This window comes from Heterocephalus glaber, unplaced genomic scaffold (genome assembly GCF_053883595.1).
Source record: "Heterocephalus glaber isolate CG9 unplaced genomic scaffold, H.glaber_assembly_v1.0 deba00001550, whole genome shotgun sequence".
NCBI lineage: Eukaryota > Metazoa > Chordata > Mammalia > Rodentia > Bathyergidae > Heterocephalus > Heterocephalus glaber.
Window position 1 is genome coordinate 18,755,260 of NW_028258343.1, and position 13,281 is coordinate 18,768,540.

Below are 13,281 nucleotides of genomic sequence, written 5' to 3' on the forward strand. Positions count from 1 at the left end.
GAAGTGTTCAAACTTCTTTAGAAGGTTTCAGGGCAGAGGCACTTGAGTGGAGGTTTGTGCCCCAATGCAGAGTCTAGACTGCATACTGCCAGCAAGAAATGCCCCTCCTCAGCGGTTGGGCCTTTCCGCCTGTGTCCAGCACGGAGAGGAGCACCTGTCCCATCCCACCCCACCCCAGACAGTAATCCCCCAAGGCCCTGATGACCCTGTGGAGTCTCTCAGAAGCCATCCTGCATCTGACCGGGCAGGGAGGCCCGGCGTCTAATGCTGCAGTGGGTGCTCATGTTCAAAACAGGAGCCCTTGGTCCATGTGCTTATTATGACACTAGAGGAAGCTCTGAGGACCTTTTGTGGACAGATCTCCATTTGGTGCTGTTCTTGACCTACTGGACATCCCCTTGTCACCAGGAAGGAGTCTGCAGAGTTCTGACACAACTTGTAGATTTGGATGGCTGTTTAGGACAGGCCTAATGAAGCTTCCCTTTCCTTTTATTCACAGAGAATTTTAAATACCTGCTTTTGGACAGTGTCCTCTGCTCTTATTTCTGCTCAAAACAGTCTGTTCTATAGCCTACAAATTCTATCTATACATAATAGATATAGACATTCATGCTTAGAGTCTCTGATATTCTATACTTATATATCATACACCATTATATATATCTATTCTTACATCATTATCTGAAAAGTATATCCAGAGAAAGTGATGCTGAGACCTAAAGTAGACTTCTGAAATGAATCCCTAAACTCCAACTGACCTTGAGCGGTGACTGTTTGGATGTGCGGCTGAAAGAAATTTATGGGGAATGAGTGCACATGCATATCACATCCCGGTCACTTTAATCCCCTCTCTCCCCACCTCAGCCCCTTCCTTTCCTTATATCCCTTCCCCATCTCTGCTGTCTTCCTCTCTGTTCCTTAAAGCAGCTCTTTTCTTCTGCTCTTTAACTCTTGAACTTTTTTTTGTACCAGGGATGGAACTCGGGTCCTTGTGCTTGTGAGGCAGGCAGCGGCACCACTGAGCTGCATCCCCGGCCCTCACTTACTATTAATATGTTTTGATCTCTCATATAGAGAAACCACTCAATATTTAACCTTTTATGCCTGACTTATTTCCCTTGGTATTATTGTAGATAGGTAAGTTAATTAGATATCTTGTAGGCAGTTAGACAGAGCTGCCCTTGAGCCAACATGGAGGACAATCCAGACACTTTCACCGTAGGACAGCATTGTAAAAGAAGAGAAACTACCACACCCTGTGCTTCCCCTGAGGATGAATAACAGTAATTGATATTCTAAATAGTTATCAATCACCTGGGTAGGGAGGGGACCAAGATCTTAATCCACCCCTTCCAGGAAAAATGCCTAACCCATCCCTTACCAGAAATCCTTGTTTGGTCCTTACACCTTGCTATGTGATTTGCTCCCCAACTGGATCCCCACTTAATCAATATTACCTAACGGACTATACTTGTCGTAATCTTATTGGTTGATCATAGTTTTGTCCCACCTCATGTCCTCCTTGTGCTTTCTCACTGAACCAGTATTACCTAGGCAGTAATACTGTAATCTTACTAGCTGACTATAGTTTTGTCCCACCTTGAACTCACGTCACGTTGTGGCTTTGTCCCATAAAACACCTTTGAGGAGCAGGGTGGGCGCACAACTCACTTTCCAGTCCCCCTTCTCTCTTAGAAAGAAGCTGTGTTTTAGTAAATTTTTCCTACTATTAATCTCCATTGTTCTTGAAATTAATTTTTCGATTTCAGAGAACACAAACTCACACTTCGGATATCTAGCAGGTTCGGGAGTCATATCTATTCCCCCTACATCAATCAGTACTATGGTCTCGTGATCTATCCATTTTCCCACAAATCGCTCAAATTTGTCTTTCTTTGTAGCTAAATAGTGCTCCAATGTGTATATATATTTTACTTAATTCAGTCATCTGGTGAAGGACTTACAGCCCACTTCCATGATGTAGCTATTATGTATTGTGCTGCTACAAACGTGGGTGTGCATGGATCACTGAGATAGGACTAGCTCTTTTTTTTTTTTTTGGTACTGGGGATCGAATTTGGGTCCTTGCGCTTGCAAGGCAGGTGGCAGAACCACTGGCTAAATCCCCGGCCCTAGGACTAGCTCTTTTAGGAAAACACCAAGAAGTATACCTTTTTCAAGTGGAATTTCCATTTTCAGGTTTTTGAGGGATCTCCACACCGGTTTCCACAGTGGTTGTACAGTTTACATTCTCACTGACAATGAAAAGAGTTCCTTTTCTCCCCACAGCCTTGCCAGCGTATGTTGTTTTTGTGAGTCTTTGATGGCCATTCTTAGTGGAGTATGATGGAATCTCAGTGTGGTTTTCATTTGCACTTCTCTGACAGCTAAAGATGTTGAACACTTTTTCATATACTTATTGGCTATTCATACTTCTTTTTCTAAAAGGAGTTTTTTTAAAAAAAGAAATAATTACAGATTCACAAAAATGATGCAGGAAACACAGGAGAAATCTCACATTTCAACCACTTTTCTAGTTATTCCCTAGTAGAAACACCTTGCATATGCACATTACAATATCAAAACCAGGAAGTTAACATTTACATGCTGAGAGCTTATTCAGATTTTACCAGTTGTACATACTCTTGTGAGCATGTGCATTTTCTGTACAGTTTTATCCCATGCATTGGATCTTGTGCCACACCATAGTAGGACACTGGACTGCTCTCCCACTGCAGGACTCCCACGAGACAACCCTTTATATCATACATGTCCCTCACATGTGTCCTCTGTAACACATCCCTAACGCCTGGCCACCACTTTGGTTCTGTTCCTATGATTTCAAGAACACCAGATATGAAAGGAACCATATAGTATATAACCTTTTGGATTGGCTTTCTTCCCACTTGGCATAATTCCCCCCATCCAAATTTTGATGTGTATCAGTAGTTCCTTCCTTCTATTGGCAAATACTTCATGGTATGGCTGTACCACTGTTTAAGAATTAGCCCACTGAAGGACATGGTAATTGTTTCCAGTTTGGGGCTCTTGTGAATAAAGTTACCACCGTGAACATCCACAGGCAAGTTTTGTGAGATATGGGAGGGTGGTCAGTCCTCCGACTGCCTAGAAGGGCAGGTGGCAAGGGCTAAAGAGAAAAGGACCACAGAGACCTGCGGAATTTCAGAGTTTATGGTGGCTGCTTCACGGGCCCATTGAGGGCTCAGACAGCTTAGTCATCCTTTAATTTGAAATAATTTTTCCCCAAAATTTATGTAGAAATGCTCGACAGTGTGAACCTAAGTTTTCGTTTCTCAAGGATAAGAGCCGAAGTACATTCACTGGGTCCTATGGTGAGTTGCATGTTTGGTTTTATGAGAAATTGCCAAACTATTTTCCAGGGTGGTTGTACCATTTCATATTCCTAGCAATACGTATACATGATGAAGGGTAGATTTTTAGTCTCTTGTATAAATTTGCTAAAATATAAGAAACATGTTTATTTTACTATGCTGTAATTGCTTAGTTACTTAATCTCCACCAGATTATGTTTTAAAGTCAAAGGTCCCATGTTGTTTACCTTTGTTTGCTTGGTGCCTAACAACTGACATATGTTAGATTCACTCAATGGCCAATGGGTGAATGAACAAATTAACACACAAAAGAATAGCAAAGTCATGTTGAAAAAAATTAAAGAATAAAATTGTCAGTAAACTATCGCTATAGCAGAATTTGAATTGGGTGCCATGATTTTTCTTCTAATACATAACACTATTTTCAGGTCAGAAATTGGCACTCTATAAGATCAATCACTGAGGAGAAAATCAACAAAAACTAAGGGCTAATTATGTGGGTCGAAGGTTATCCGTTGTTATACTTTGATAACAGTGAAAGATTGGAAACAATTTATGTGCCCAATGATATGGAACTACTTTCACATCTGTGTAACAGAATACCAGGCAGCTATCAAAAACAAGGAGAAGGGTCAGGGATTTAACTCAGTGGTTCCATTGCCTGCCTCGCAAGCACAAGGTCCCAAGTTCAATCTCCGGTACCAAAAAAAAAAAAAAAAAAACCAAAACCAAAAATAAGGAGAAAATGCTATGTCAATAAACACATCTTTCACTGATTTTTAAAACCCATAGGGAAAAGTAGGTACAATATGCTACTACTTGTGTAAAACTGTTTTAAAAAAGAAAATTGGAAAAGAGTAAATATATGCATAGGTATGTTAATTCTCCTTAAGTTGTTTTATGAAGTACAGAATGTACTTGAACCATATTGTGCCTGGAAATAAAAAGTTATCAAAAATCTATAGGACCTGCCAAAGGCACACAGGAGCCAGCTGGGAGGGACTTCTGGCCAAATATGGGCAATTTAAGTATTAAATGAATAATGACCACAATAGGTTATAATACTTTGAGTAAGAATTCATAAAACAGAAAAAAATGAGTTCAAAGTGATACATAAAAATGAAATAATATAAATAGAGGAAGGAGAGTTCCTCTTGACAAACACATGATAAAAAGCAGATCCATCACACAATCTCGATGCATTACTTCTATGACTGATAAGGCCTTGCTTCCTCAGATATTAATTACAAGTGTAAAAGCCATCTTTGCAATGGAGAAATAAGGTGGATACCTTAACCACATGATCAAACTTACCATATTAGTTTTCCACTGTTGCTCTAAAAATTACCAAAAAAATTAGTAGCTTAAAACACATATGTATTACCTTACAGTTCATTTTACAGTTCAGGAATGAAACACAAGTCTTTCTGGGCCAGGATCAAGATGCCTGTGAGCTGCTTTCTTCACGGAGGCCCATGTGCCCATCTTTTCCAGGTTCTCAAAATCGCCCGTGTTTCTTAGTTTCCCTTCCTGCTCTTTGAAAGCCAGCAATGCCCAGTTGAGTCTTTGGCACAGGAAGTTACTCTGCCATACACTCTTCTGCCTTCCTCTTTCACTTCTAAGGATGCTTGTGATGATTTTTTTTTTTTTTAAAGGAGAGGAGGTTTATTTTGCTTACAGTTTCAGAAGTTACAGTGCATTGATGGCTCAAATGCAGACACGGCATGGTGGGAGAGAATCACATTGCAAAAAAACAACAAGAACAAAACCAAATGAAACTACTAGGGGTTTTGAGCAGTGCCACGCCACCTGTGACTATCTTTTGAAAAGGAACTTCTGGCATGGTGCTAAGATGAAGGTTGCCCCTGGGATACAAAGTAACCATGTGTAACCTAAATTGAATATTTTTCAGACCCACACGGTCACATGGATAGGCCAAGAAAAATCTATCGTAAGGAGGAAATGGTAGATCTGGGATCAAATGTCTTGACAAATTTTGTTTTATCAAGACTCAGAAGACAGAGCAAAGGGGGTAAATACTTCATAGCTGTACTGTCATTCCTTGGTCTACATTTTTTTTTTAACATCAAAGAAATCTCTAAGAAAAAGAAACAAATTTTTAAGCCACTGATATAGGGCACCTAGTAATCCAAATAGGCAAAATAATCCAAACAAGGGAAATATTATAACTCCCAACCTGCTAGATATCCGAAACACGAATTCATTAAAATTGAATCTAAAATTGGGCCAGAGATTTAGCTCAGTGGTTTTGCCACCTGCTGCACAGGCACAAGGACATGAGTTCAATCTCCAGTACCAAAAACAAAACAAAACAAAATTGAATCTAAAATTGAAGAATGACTTCTAAGAACAACAGAGGTTAAGAGTAGGAAAAATTTATTGAGAGAAAGAAAGCTTCTGTCTAAGAGAGACAGAAGGGGGACCGGAAAGTGGGTTCCCCACCCACCGCACCTCTCAAAGGAGTTTTATGGGGCAAAGCCAGGAGATGGGGAGGTTTCAAGGTGGGACAAAACTGAAGTCAACTAGTAAGATTACAAGTGTAGGGCAGGGGATGTAGCTCAGTGGTACAGTATCACCCTGGCAAGCGTGAGGTCCTGAGTTAGATTCCTGGCACACACACTAAAAGGTTACAGATAGAGTCTCTTAGGTCATATTGATAAAATGGCAATCAAATAGGGAAGCAAGTCATGTAGCAAGCGTACATGGAAGGAATGGGCTAGGAAGGTTCTGGTCCCTGCCCAAGAAGATTGATACCTATTTAGAATACCAGTCACTGCTGTTCATCCCAGGGAAGCATGTGAGTGAAGTACCTTTTCTCTTTTTATTGCTGACCTTCAGTCAATGTATCTGGACTGTCATTCCTATTGACTCCTGGAGGGCTGGCCCTGACTAACTGCCTACAAGATATCTAATCAACTGAGCTATCTATAGTATCACCACATGCACTATTTTCACTTTTACAAATTTCATTTATGCCTTCTCATAATGTAAAATATGTTGCATAACTATAATCCCATTTGCAAACAAATGTGTAATCTGCTGTTTTATGTTATTTTCCTTTTTTTGGTTTTTTTTTTTTTTTGGTACCGGGGATCAAACTCAGCTCCTTGCACTTGCTCAGCAGGCGGCAAAACCACTGAGCTAAATCCCCGGCCCTGTTTTATGTTACTTTGAGAATATAATTTTCCACATTTCTATATGGATTTCACAGCTGCTTATTTTAATATCTGAATAATTTTCATTAAGGTGATGTTACCTAATTTATTTAATCATTCTTTTAAAAATTTAATTTCATTGGTACAATTTAAATATAAGTAACGATATCATTGTTCAAAGGGAATTTGTACCTGTACACGGTATATCGCAACTTCTCTTTTTCTCCCAATCTCCTCCCATCCTTTTAACCCCCTCCCCTCCTTATTTACTAACCTTTGTGATGATTTTGAGCCCACCCCGATAAGATAATCTAGAATATTCTCCATCTTGGCCGGGGATTTAGCTCAGTGTTTCTGCTGCCTGCCTCACAAGCGCAAGGACCCGAGTTCGATCCCCAGGACCAAAAAATAAAAAAATATTTTCCATATTAAGATCCTTAACTTAATTACATCTGCAGTGTTTCTTTTGCCATGTAAGGGGACATGTTCTAGGATACTATGGGGAGCCATTATTCTGCCTTTATACCATTAAAGATAACGAGATACACTGGCGTTATGCACATTCTGATATAATGCACTGAAAAGTGTGTATGATTTAGGATCATTTTCCTGTCCAAAGAAATATTTAACTAAGTGGAAAGACTTTTTGAAACAACTATCCTTCACTATTCAAAAAAGTCAATGTAGTAAAAGGAAAATTAAAAAAAAAAAGTTGGAGATACAGACAGTTGGGCAGGGCATTGGATGGGAATCTTGAAGTCAACAATATCTTGGGAGAGAAAGAAAATGGCAGGGAGGTATGGGTAGCAAAATCCAGCCTCTCCAAGATTCAGAAAATAATAACTTGTGGAAGAAAAAAAAAGAGACTGCCAGGAATCAGGAAGGAACTTGACAGGAAAAACTAGAAGCTACGGAGAAGTCGGAAAGATGGTTTACAATGCAGAGAAAAGAAGGGAAAATTTGGACTCTCTCTTGTTGGCTCTCATGGCTCATGGGAAGGGAACTGGACTCCCCAGGAGTGAGGTAAGTGGCCAGGGCTGGGAGGTCCAGGGAGGAGGGCAGCAGAGCCCAGAGCCCGCAGCCTTCGTGAACTGAAAAAGCGGCGTGGGAGCTGCTCTGAGAGGACTCCTTCCTCACAACAGGCAATAGCTGGAGAGGGGATTGAGTGCAGGTGCCCGGATCGCCAGAGAGGGCCGGATGAGAGCCCATTTCTGGAAGGGGTTCGTTATTTAAGTGTGAGGCTCAGAAGAACTGAAAAACAACTTCACTTCAGGCTCCAGTGTTACCCTCCTGCTACTGACTGGGTGAGAGACAGCCAGGGAGACAGACGTGGATGGGCAGTGGGCCAGAACGAGGTCCCTGAGGAGTCTGAACTCAGGCTGGGAGGACATGGCTCCACCACCATGGGGAGAGGCCAGGCCTGCCTTCCACTGAGCTCAGAAACACCTGGTCTCAACCTGCCTGCCTGCATCGCGCACTCGAACCTGTCCCTGCTGCCTACACTCAACACAGGTCTGAGGTCCGACTGGCCTCCCTGTCCACCAGTGTGAGCAAGGACATGTCTCCACACGAGCACTTCCACAGGCTGGAGTGAGCAGAGGCCTGTGAGGTACCAGTGTGTCCCACACCCTGTAAGGGCAGGTGAGACAGCCAGACTTGCTGGACTCCAAACTGGATCCTGGAAGGAAATCACTCATCCAAAAATACAGAAAAAAATTTTTTCCCTCTGTTTTTGCTTATTTCCCTTTTTTAAAAAACTCCCTTTCCTTCTTTTTTCCTTTTTACTATTTTCTCTTAATTTTTTCTCCACATTATTTTTCTCCATTTTTTCTTTTATTGTCTATATCTAGATTTTTTGTTACCTTTATCTCATTCTATAAATATCCCTCTACTCTATAATAGGATCCTTTGTCTCATTTTTCTCTCCTCCTCACCTCCTATTGTTTAATTTTTAAAATTTTTCTTTATGCATTCCTCTATTCCCAACCTGCTATATCTTTAATAATATAACCACAGAGCTTTATTAAGCTTTAAATTGTTAACTCTATGTTACAAACTGTTGAATTCTTTTCTATCATTACTGGAGGTATCATTATTGCATTTAATAGATATTTGCTATTTGTCAATATTTGGTTTGTCTTATGGTTTATATTGTAACTGTAGATTTCTTTTCTAAGGTTAAGTTTAATTCTCATGGTGTGTCAGTATCCAGTTTGTCTTGGGTGATGTCACTGTTGGTGACTTACTTGATATTACCAGGGTTGCATAATTGTTGCTATCAATAGGTTTACTCTGCATTCCAATAACCAGATTACCCTCATGACATTAACAATACTGCAGTTGATTCCTAGAGAACTGGGTGATGGGAGAATTACACTGCATTCTGCCTCCCATACTAACAGAAATGATCAGATCTGGGGACAAAAGCAAAGAAATATATTAGTCACACTCTGAATGTACCGCTGAAAAGCAGACTAACTAAAGAGATCTCCATACTAGCAACAAAGTCTTTCCACTGTAACTGACGACACACAGAAGCACAAAACAAACAAAAAACAATAGAAACATGAGAAGACAAAGTGAGAGAAATGCCTCTCAAAACTACCAGCTCCCTCAAAGCCAACCCATAAGGCATTGAGGAGGAGGAAACTAAAAATCATACCGCTGAATTATTCAAAAGGATAATAGAGGGGATAAAAAACAGATCAATGAGGTGGCTGATGGGCTCACAGAAAATATAATTAACCTGATAATGGAGGTAATAAACAATCCGGGAGCTTATAGAGACACTAACACAAAGTAGTGGAACTAAACAAAATGATATAAAACATGAATGACCAGTTTAGCAAAGAACTAGAATCCATGAAAATGTTACAAGCAGAAATCTAGAAGATTAAAAATGATATTAAATGTATGATCAGCAGCAGTGATGGGGTGAGAACAGACTATCAGCATCAGTATATGTGCTGCCGAAGCAAGCACGACCATCAGCCTCAGAAGATAGGGAGGCCTCAAGGGCCAATAACTCAGAAATGTCTTAGAAAGAACAAAAGAACATGAAGAATGGATTCAACACCTGCTAAATGATGCAAATAAGACTAACCTGGGATTAATTTGAATAAGCGAAAAATCAGAAGACAACACAAAAGGCATAAAACACCTGTTTACAGAAATAATAGAAGGAAAATTTCCAAATATGGGAAAAGAATTTAATATACAAATTAAGAGGAGAACTCAAATAGCCATGATCAGAAAAAAACCTTTCCACAAGACAGTCAAAATTGCAGAAGTCCAACACAGGGACAAAATATGAAAACTTAGAGAAAAGCAAAGAGTAACTTCTAAAAGTAAACCCATTACAGCACACTGCCGAGGATTTAGCTCAGTGGTGCTGCCGCCTGCCTCGCAAGCACAAGGACCCAAGTTCGATCCCCGGTACCAAAAAAAAAAAAGAATTACAGCAGACTTCTCAGTACAGACCTTGAAGGCCAGAAGAGTTTGGAGTGAAGGGTTTCAAGCCCTAAAAGACAAGACTTCCCACCCAGACTTATATATCCTGCAAAGTATTCTTTTTAAATTGACAGAGAAATAAGGTGTTTCCACAACAAAGGGCACTTCAAGAAATTCATGACCTCCAAACCAGCACTCCAACAAATTCTCAAGGATATCCTAAAAAGAGGCAATGAAGGCCAGGGATTTAGCTCAGTGGCACTGTGCCTGCCTTGCAAGTGCAAGGTTTTGAGTTTGATCCCCGGTACCAAAAAAAGAGAGACAATGAAGCCAAAACTGGAAAAGAAGTCTAACAGACTAAAACACCAGGCAGGGTGAGCAGTGAAGCAGAAGTGGGGAAGGGAGTCAGCAACAGGAAAATCACACAATGACAGGAGTAAGTCAATACCACTCAGTAATACCTTGTAGTGTGATTGGTCTCAATTCCCTAAACAAAAGACACAGATTGGGCAGAATGGGGCAAGGGAAAAAAACCCCAAATATATATGGAATACAAGGAACACATTATGGAAAACAATATTCCATGCAACAGGAACCCAGAAAAAAGCAGGAGTTGTTATCCTAATTTTAGACAACATGGATTTCAAGCCAAACTGATCATAAGAGGCAAAGGTGATCACTATACACCGGTTAAGGGAACGATTCAGTGGGAAGAGATAACAAACACCTGTATACATCAAACACTGGCTTGCCCAACTTCATAAAACAAACACTACAGGACATAAAAAAAATCAGATAAACACTAAGACAATTATAATGGGGTATTGCAAATAGGTAAGTTACTTAGATATCTTGTGTGCAGTTAGACAGGACCAGCCCTCCAGGAGCCAACACAGCAAGGAGCTAACGTGAGGATTGATTGTCTCGAGGACAGCCAAGACGCATTCACTGAAGGCCAGAATTGTAAAAGGAGAGAAACCACACACCCTTGTGCTTCCCCTGGGGCTAAATAGCAGTGGTTGATATTCTAAACAGGTATCACTCACCTGGGTGGGGGGGGTCAAGGTCTTAACCCAGCCTCTCCAGGAAATATCCCTGACCCCCACCCTTACTGAAAATCCTTGTATGCTTGGTATGTGACTTGTTCCCCCATTTAACCCCCATTTAATCAATATTACCTGGGTGGCTGTACTTGTAATCTTATTGGTTGGTCATGGTTTTGTCCCACCTCATGCCCACCTTGTAAATTTCCATTGGGTCTTACAGTTTTGTCCCACTTTGTACCCACCTCACCACAAGGCTTTGCTGTATAAAACATGCTTAAGTAGTCCAAAAGAATTGAAATTATCCCGTGCCTATTATTAGGTTGTAGTGCAATGAAACTAGAAAGTAGTGGCAGAAGAAACCACAAATTATGCAAACACATGGAAATTAAACAATACCCTCTTGGAAAATCCATGGGTCACAGAAGAAATTAGTTCTTATAATCAAATGATAATGCCAGTACAACATACCAGAGCCCGTGGGACACATGAAAGGGATGCCAAGAGGGAAGATGATAGCTGTGAGTGTCCACATCACAGAAAGAGAGCAAGCCCAAATACTTAGCCTAAGGACGCACCTCAGCCCTCGAAAACAACCATCCAAATTCAAAGCTAGGACAAGAAAGGAAATCATAAAGATCAGATCAGAAATTAATATAATTGAGACTAAAAGAACAATGAATCACAGAGATGGTTCTTTGAAAGAATAAACAAAATAGACAAACATCAAGGCAATCTTATCAAAAAGGAAAGAAAAGGCCCCAATCAATGTAATTAAAATGAAGAAGGCAAAATCACAATGAACTCTGCCAAAATCCAGAAAATTATTAGTAACAACATTGAGAACCTGTGCTCCAAAAAAATGGAGAATTCAGAAGAAATGCACAGGGACCAGGGATTTAGCTCAGTGGCACCCCGCCTGCCTTGTAAGTGCAAGGTCCTGAGTTTGATTCCTGGTACCAGGAAAACCCCCCCCAAAAAACACACACAGAAGAAATGATTCCTAGATGCATGTGAACTACCAAAGCGGAAACAAGAAGACAAAAAACACCCAAATAATCTAATATCAGGCAATGCAATGGATTGAAGAAGTAATAAAGAAACTGCTAATTTAGAAAAGCCCAGGCCCTGATGGATTCACTCCTGAATTCTACAAGAACTTTAGGGAAGATGTAACTTCAATACTCCTCAAACTCTTTAATAAAATCAAAAGGGAAGCGGTATTCCCAAAGTCACCCACCCACCCACAGGCCCATCCATCCATCCATCTGTCCACCAATTAGCAGTATGAGGAATTCCTACCCCATGCCAGGCACCACAGTGGGCACAGGCATATGAAAATGAACCAGACTGACTCTCTACAGTCAAACAGGGAGAGATGACTAAGAGCTTGATCAAGGCCTATTATTTGGGAAAGGGTACTTGTCTCAGTCCCTTTCTCATTGATGAGACACAGTCCCTCACAACCCACGACTTTAAAAAGGAAAGGTTTATTTTGGCTCACAATTTAAAAAAATCTATTGGTATGTGTTCACAGTACATAATGTTTACATGCCTTGTGTGGTACACATGACATGTGTGTAATACATCCTAATTCTACTTTTCTTCCTCTTTCCCTCTTCTCCATCTTCTACCCCTTCTCCCCTCCACCCCTTGATTCCCCTCCCACTGAGAAAGATCTCTCTCCCTACTTCCTATTGTCTATCTTCAGTTTTGCTCTTTATTTATAATTTGGGTTTCTCACCTAAGAGAATCCATGTGATATCTAAGCTTGTGTGTCTGATTTATCTCATTGAACATTATGGTCTCAAAGTGCCTCCATTTTCCTACAAATGACTTAAGTTTATCAGTCTTTATGGTAGCGTACACCCCATTATTTGTAAACCACATTTTCTTTCTCCACTCATCTTTGATGGGCACATAGGCTGCTTCCAAGATCCACCTACTACGAATTGTGCTGCTAAAACAGGGCCACGCGTATGTCACTGTGAGGTGGTGTCTTTTACACTTTGGGGAAGACACCTGGCTTGCAGGGGCTTCAGTCCGTAGTCCACTGGCTCCCAGGGAGGACCACAGGGAAAGAGGCGGAGCAGAGAGGCTGCTGGCTTCACGGTGACCAGGAAGCGGAGGGAGCTAAGGGAGGAAGGTGCACCCTCCGCGACCACACCCCAAGCGCCCCCCTCTGACCAGGCCCCCTTCTAACGGCGGATTTAGGTAGAAACTCAGCAGTGGACCTGCCCGACCGCGAGTCTGGCTACC

At 41.0% G+C, this 13,281-nt stretch overlaps 1 protein-coding gene across 2 annotated transcripts in view; it reads right to left on the reverse strand.

Annotated features, from left to right (window-relative positions):
• The window catches only part of Ncoa7 (nuclear receptor coactivator 7), a 149,760-nt gene that overhangs the window by 124,890 nt on the left and 11,589 nt on the right, over positions 1-13,281 (reverse strand). The window contains exon 1 of one of the 2 annotated variants that reach the window (XM_021259196.2): positions 2,172-2,441. The exons of the other annotated variant lie outside the window; for it this stretch is intronic. The gene's annotated coding sequence lies outside the window, so the exon portion shown is untranslated. Of the gene's footprint in view, positions 1-2,171; positions 2,442-13,281 lie in introns of those variants that run through there. 2 annotated transcript variants of the gene reach the window in all.